The following is a 7,744-nucleotide window of genomic DNA, read 5'->3' as shown; positions in this document are numbered from 1 at the left end:
TTGCACACAAGGACATCAACTAGTTTACTTTAGGCACTTCCTGCTTTCCAAGTCGATCTCTTTGCTTCAAGAAACTTTCTCTACTTAGATGCTTTGTCAACAAGTTAACCACTTAATCTTTAGTTTCACAATGAGCCAGTTTGATAGCCCCAACTTTAACCAAATCTCTAATGTAATGAAATCTTACTTCAATATGCTTGCTTCCGGTGGCGTTGACAGAATCCTGGATAAGGAAGTTCAAACTTTCACACATGAGCGCACGCACGTGCACTCCCTGCCTAATTTCTTAATTAACTATTTTAAATAACACATGACGTGTTGAAGAGGAAACCAACTAATCCATTCTAATAAATAATTTGGTCCTTGTCTAGTTCCTAAAAAATAGATGGTACAATTTCTTTTTGAATTCAATTGTATTGTTTCAAATTGGATGTCAATGAATTGGTTCCTATATTCCCTCAAAAAAAAATGAATTGGTTCCTATAATTATGCAGCAATTGATCATTTTACTTTTAATAAACAATTAATATAAACAAATAATAGAACTCAACAAAAATAATATTAATAATAATAAGAAGAAGAAATGTTAAGTCATCATGCATTGTAAACTAGGCTTTACGCTAATTTAGGATCAATTTTGAGCTCTTAAATTACCATTTCATATCAGTTTATTGTCTGCTTTATTCATGCTATCATGTGTCTCTATTGGTTCTATAGTGGGCTTAGTAGGAGGCACACTATCAAATTTGACAATACACCCTGATAAGATAAATAAACAAATGAATATGCTAAGTTCAATGAATTAGTCCATATCATATTTATGCCAGAGAGCAAACATTTGTTAGTTTCATTTTTATTTTTATTTATTTTGCAGTCTACTTGATGTGGACTCTCATTGCGACCATTATATCTGCTTAGCTCTTGGATTTATTATTCACAATCCAATAATTTTGGTCACATTGGTACAAAAGCAATTAAATCCGGCTACAATATTAAACAAACATCAGAGAAATGGAACCCTGAGAATCTCAGGTGTAGCTTTGTTTGGACCCCTTGATGAGAAAGAGGCAACTACTGGTGCCAAATTATCTTTGAATTCATTGGTCTTAAATATGGTTGCAGTTGGAGACCTGCAAATTCATTAAATTCAATCAACTTTAGACAATGTGATTTTCTAAAAATTTTATTGAAAACAATGTGATTTTCTAAATTATTATTAATTTAAATGAAAGTTGCAGTAGATACCTTGTAGAGTGGATATATTTATGTATATTAGCGGCATCCTTTGATTTAAGGTAACTTACGGGTAAGGGATAAGAGTATGCAATATCTACAAACTTATGACCCTGAATCAAGGCACCAACAACCCCTGCTCTAAATGCCTCTACCGCTCCTATGTTTCCTTCACATAGAACGATTTTTCCCTTTACCAATTTATTATCCAATGAACCGGGTAAGCAATTTATGCAATTTTGGAACAATTTCATTAGCAAATTACAAATTTTTAGAAGTTTTCAGTGATTCAATAAAGTTCTTTTTTTTTGGTAGAATAATAAAGTTCATTTTATTAGCACATGTGATTATTCTAAAATATTATTGGGTCAAAATCGAGAGTCCCAATTTATTATGACCTTTTAACCTCATTTTGTTGGATAAAAATTGAATAAAAATATTATTGGGTTAAATAAATTCAGTGTTACATTATATATTGAGCACACTTGTATCTTTTTAGTCATTGCAGTGTTTAGGTAAATAAGAAAATAAATTGAATAAAAAACTTACGAGATTTTGTCAAAAAAAAAAACAAAATAAATTACAAGACTAAAGTTAAAGGGTGATGATTTACCGAGACTCGAGACATTTTTTTCTCCCTTTATTGTTTTTTATCATAATTTTAATGTTTACATCGTTTTTTTTATATCCTTAGTGACATGAAGTTTAGTTATCTGGATGAATCTACATCGAGGAATGCTTCCTTATTTTGTGCATCTCCACCATAGACAATAGGATACAATTTTCCCATAAGGTCAAATGTATTCAGGGAGGTGCCCTAAACATGAAGCAAAGATCATCAACTTACAAACCAAACTATCTTAGCTTATGTTTATGAAACGAGATCATTATGTGACTTTTTCTTTTGAAATCAAGAAGATGAAATAACGGTTTTTCTCGCATAAAATAGAGAAAAGGGTTTTACCTCATAAAGAAATTGTACCATCTATTTTTTAGGAACTGAATAGGGACCAAATTATTTACTAGAATGGATTAGTTGGTTTCCTCTTCAACACGTCATGTGTTGTGTAAACTAGTTAGTTAATTAAGAAATTAGGCAGTATGGAGCGTGCGTGCGTGCACGTGTGAAAGTTTGAACCCCCCTTATCCAGGATCCTGACAACGTCACTGATGAAGAATGAATTTTTTTTCTTCAGTTTAATGGCATAATTGTTATCAAATCAACTTTGAATTCATTGGTCATAAATATGGTTGCAGTCCACCTGCAAATTGATTAAATTCAATCAACTTTAGACAAGTTGATTTTCTAATTTTTTTTGAAAACAATGTGATTTTCTAAATTATTATTAGTTTATATGAAAGTTGCAGTAGATACCTTGTAGAGTGGATATATTTATGTATATTAGCGACATCCTTTGATTTAAGGTAATTTACGGGTAAGGGATAAGAGTATGCAATATCTACAAACTTATGACCCTAAATCAAGGCACCAACAGCCCCTGCTCTAAATGCCTCTACCGCTCCTATGTTTCCTTCACATAGAACGATTTTTCCCTTTACCAATTTATTATCCAATGAACCGGGTAAGCAATTTATGCAATTTTGGAACAATTTCATTAGCAAAATACAAATTTTTAGAAGTTTTTTGTGATTCAATAAAGTTCATTTTTTTTTGGTAAAGTAATAAAGTTCATTTTATTAGCACATGTGATTATTCTAAAATATTATTGGGTCAAAATTGAGAGTCCCAATTTATTATGACCTTTTAACCTCATTTTGTTGGATAAAAATTGAATAAAAATATTATTGGGTTAAATAAATTGAGTGTTACATCATATATTGAGCACCCTTGTATCTTTTTTGCAATGTTTAGGTAAATAAGAAAATAAATTGAATAAAAAACTTACGAGATTTTGTCAAAAAAATAAATTACAAGACTAAAGTTAAAGGGTGATGATTTACCGAGACTCGAGACATTTTTTCTCCCTTTATTGTTTTTTATCATAATTTTAATGTTTACATCGTTTTTTTTATATCCTTAATGACATGAAGTTTAGTTACCTGGATGAATCTACATCGAAGAATGCTTCCTTATTTTGTGCATCTCAACCATAGACAATTGGATACAATTTTCCCTTAAGGTCAAATGTATTCAGGGAGGTGCCCTAAACATGAAGCAAAGATCATCAACTTACAAACCAAACTATCTTAGTTTATATTTATGAAACGAGATCATTATGTGACTTTTTCTTTTGAAATCAAGAAGATGAAATAATGGTTTTTCTGGCATAAAATAGAGAAAAGGGTTTTACCTCATAAAGAAATTGTACCATCTATTTTTTAGCAACTGGATATGGACCAAATTATTTACTAGAATGGATTAGTTGGTTTCCTCTTCAACACGTCATGTGTTACGTAAATTAGTTATTTAAGAAATTAGGCAGTAGGGAGCGTGCGTGCGTGCACGCATGTGTGAAAGTTTGAACCCCCTTATTCAGGATCCTGGCAACGTCATTGATGAAGAATGAATTTTTTTCTTCAGTTTAATGTCATAATTTTTTTTTGAAGATGCTAAAATGAAATATCATTACCACAACAAAAAGGCCCTCCTAGCACAAGGTGGTTTAAATGTCATAATTGTTATCACGTAGAATCTCAATGTTGTTTTCATTAATTAATCTAAGCTCCTTGACGATTTTCTTCATCCACACAACACCTGAAAATATCTCAGAATGTGTTTGGAAGCTTATAGATGCAGCTGAGTTGAATTACATCATATATGACCTGCTTGTTATCATATAGATGAGGCATCCAACCAATTGTTTATAGTAGGTCTCATTGAACTCTTCTCCTTGTTCATCTTTACCAAGTTCAAATTTTGGAATTATTGAAACTTTTACTGGATTACAGTTGGACATATTGAATTTCTCTAGCAACTCCATATCATATTTCTGTTGGCTAATGTATACACCTTAAACTCCTTGAACAACTTCAATCCCAAGGAAAAACTTCATTTTTTTTTTTCAAGTACGTCATTTCAAACTCTTTCTTCAATGATTTTTTTAAGAACAAAACCAAATAACTCAAAGATCTAATCCAAACTATAATTTGGTTTGATTTTTCTACAATCAGATCTAAACTGAATCAAACTCTACTTCTATTGATATAGATATATGTTTCACATCATTCAAAACTGAAGATTTGAACCAAACTATTATATTTTATTATCATTTATTTTGTTTCACATTACATATATTTTTTGAAGAAGTTGATTTCACATATTAACAATGTTATCTTAAAAAATTTATTATATTAATGTTTTTTTTAATAATTATTATGTATTAATTTTTTCTTATCGTAGCTTATGTAATTATTTTTATAATATAAAAAGTTATGATGTTTGAAAAAAAAAATTAATTCATTTCAAATTATTAATGGTTAATTATGTTTCTAGTCCCTATAAAATAGCGACCTTGTAAGTTTAGTCCCTACTTAATTTTAATAGCATTTTTAGTCCCTAATTTTGTTTTTCTGCACTGAGTATTAGTCCCTACTCAATTCAAATTTGTTTAATTTATGCTTAAACTCTTAAATTTTTGAACAATTTTTTGCAAACATGTTTAGAACATTACTAAAAGTTCGTCTGCAAAAAATTATCGCAAAATTTGATTTCTACATCCAGATTTTATTACTTTTTATCTTTAACTTTTGTCGTTTTAAAAAATTCATATTTAATTCATTTCATGTCAGAAAATTCTAAATTTTAGTAAACGAACCTTTCATAGTGTTTTAATCTTGTCTCAAAAAAATCGTTCAAAAATTTAAGAGTTTAAGGATAATTAATCAAACTTTGTTTTAGCAGGGACTAAAATTATAAGTAAATTTTTTTTTTATAGGGACTAAAAATGCTATTAAAATTAAGTAGGGACTAAACTTACAAGGTCGCTATTTTATAGGGACTAGAAACATAATTAACCCAATTATTAAAGGTAATTAAATTCTAAAAAGGCTAACCAAATAACACAAAGCAAAACCACTCGTTTGTCATTGATTCAGCTCGAATAAAATTTTCGGTTTGAATAAAATTTTTGGAAAACTTATTATAATTTTTGACTGTTCCAAAAAAATACTCTTGAAAAATTTAGGCTAAAATATGGTATTGGTCCCTGCAAAATATGTCAGTTTTGGTTTTAGTCCCTGCAATTTTTTTTATAGTTTTTGGTCCCTGCAAAAATAGGCTAGTTTTGGTTTTAGTCCCTGCAAATTTTTTTTATAGTTTTTGGTCCCTGCAAAAATTTTTGTTTTTGGAAATAGTCCCTGACCCCAGTTATGTGATGATTTGTCACTTTTATAAATTAAAAAATAATTATTGTATCTGTTTTATTATTATTTTTTAATTAAAAAATAATTATTGTTATATAAATTATAAAAAATAATATTCTTTTTATTAAGTAAGCACATATGCCACATATGCACAAAAGTGACAAATCATCACATAATTGGGGTCAGGGACTATTTCAAAAAAAAAAAAAGTTTTAAAGGGATCAAAAACTATATAAAAAAAAAAATTGCAGGGACTAAAACCAAAACTGACCTATTTTTGCAGCGACCAAAAACTATAAAAAAAATTGCAGGGACTAAATCCAAAACTGGCCTATTTTTGCAGGGACCAAAAACTATAAAAAAAAAATTGCAGGGACTAAAACCAAAACTGGCCTATTTTGCAGGGACCAATACCATATTTTAGCCAAAAATTTATATAAGTTGTGAAAATCGGAAAAGTTAAAATAAGTTGGCTTAATTGCACTTTTGCCCCCTATATTTTGCCAATTGTGAGATTTTGCACCCCATTGTTCAAACGAGCGATTTTGCACCCTATATTTTGCCAATTGTGCGATTTTGCACCCCATTGTTTCAAACGAGCGATTTTGCACCCCATAGTTGTCCCCCTTTCTGATTTTGCACCCCAAAAATTCATAAAAATATTCAGTTTTTTTCCAAAAAATTTAAAAAATCGAAAAAATGTAAAAAATCAGAAAATATAATCAGATTTTTTTTTTAAAATTCTGGAATTTAATTTTCAAACTACAAAAAAAGTAAATTTTCAAAATTTTAAAAAAAGGTCAGATTTTTTTAAAAAATTCTGGAAAAAAATTTAATTTTAAAAATCTGGATACAAATTTTAAAAAAGGTCAGATTTTTTTAAAATTTACTTTTTTGTATCCAGATTTTTAAAAGGTCAGATTTTTTTCCAAATTTACAAAATTTACTTTTTGAAAATTTACAAATTTTAAATTTAATTTTTAAAAATCCAGATTTTTTTGTATTTTGAAAATTAAATTTTAAAAAAATCTGACCTTTTTTTAAAATTTGTATCCAGATTTTTAAAAATTAAAATTTTTTTCCAGAATATTTTTAAAAAAATCTGTCTTTTTTTTTTAAAATTTGTATCCAGATTTTTAAAGATTAAATTTTTTTCCAGATTTTTTTAAAAAAAATCTGACCTTTTTTTAAAATCTGGATATATGATTTTTTTTCTGATTTTAAAAGCAATTACTATATTTTCTGATTTTTTTCTAATTTTTTAAATTTTTTGGAAAAAAACTGAATATTTTTATGATTTTTTGGGGTGCAAAATCAGAAAGGGGGAAAACTATGGGGGTGCAAAATCGCTCGTTTGAAACAATGGGGTGCAAAATCGCACAATTGGCAAAATATAGGGTGCAAAATCGCTCGTTTGAAACAATGGGGTGCAAAATCGCACAATTGACAAAATATAGGGAGCAAAAGTGCAATTAAGCCAAATAAGTTTTCTGATAATAAGTGTGTACCGTAAACTTTTGAAAAAGTTTTATGGTTTGTATTTGAACACTTACTCTCTCTCTTTCCTTTCGTGAAAACTTTGAAAAATTTGGGGAAAAAGGTGAAAAAGTGAGGATTTTAGTTTATATATGAAAACAAAATGGACAATTCATGTAAATTGTAGGGATGATGGAAAATTTTCTAAGAATAATAATAACAATATGTGTCAATTCAAGGAAGGTCGAAAAATAAAAATTTGGAAGGCGCATGAGAAATAAGGATGGTGGAAAAAGAAATTCTGAAAATATTTTCAGAGTTGGTTTGGGCCCATAATTGTTACTAGTCCAGTTCTTCACAGCCAGAGGCCAAAGTCCAAACAGATTGGTCCATTGGCTCATTTTCTGAAGGAATTTTGTTTTTTGATAGCTTTTAAAATATGATGTTTTTATTCTGTAAAATAAAATGTTTTTTTTATTGTACCAAAAAAAAAAAAAAATTATTTGAGAAATTATAGGGTGATGTTTACAATGTAATGTTTATATACGAAACCTAAAATATAATAAATCACGTTATAAAATAATACTATTTAGTCCACTTAAAAAAATCAACTATTTAGTTTTTTTTTTTTGTGCTGCAACTATTTAGTCTTTAATTGCTACCCTCTCCAACTTAGTGTTTAAAATATATGCTAGATATAGTTAGAAACTTT

This window comes from Medicago sativa, chromosome 2, assembly GCF_051527215.1.
Source record: "Medicago sativa cultivar Bolivia chromosome 2, Bolivia_mono, whole genome shotgun sequence".
NCBI classification, from domain to species: Eukaryota; Viridiplantae; Streptophyta; class Magnoliopsida; order Fabales; family Fabaceae; genus Medicago; species Medicago sativa.
The sequence above is the reverse complement of the archived record's forward strand: the minus strand, read 5'-3'. Positions refer to the sequence as shown.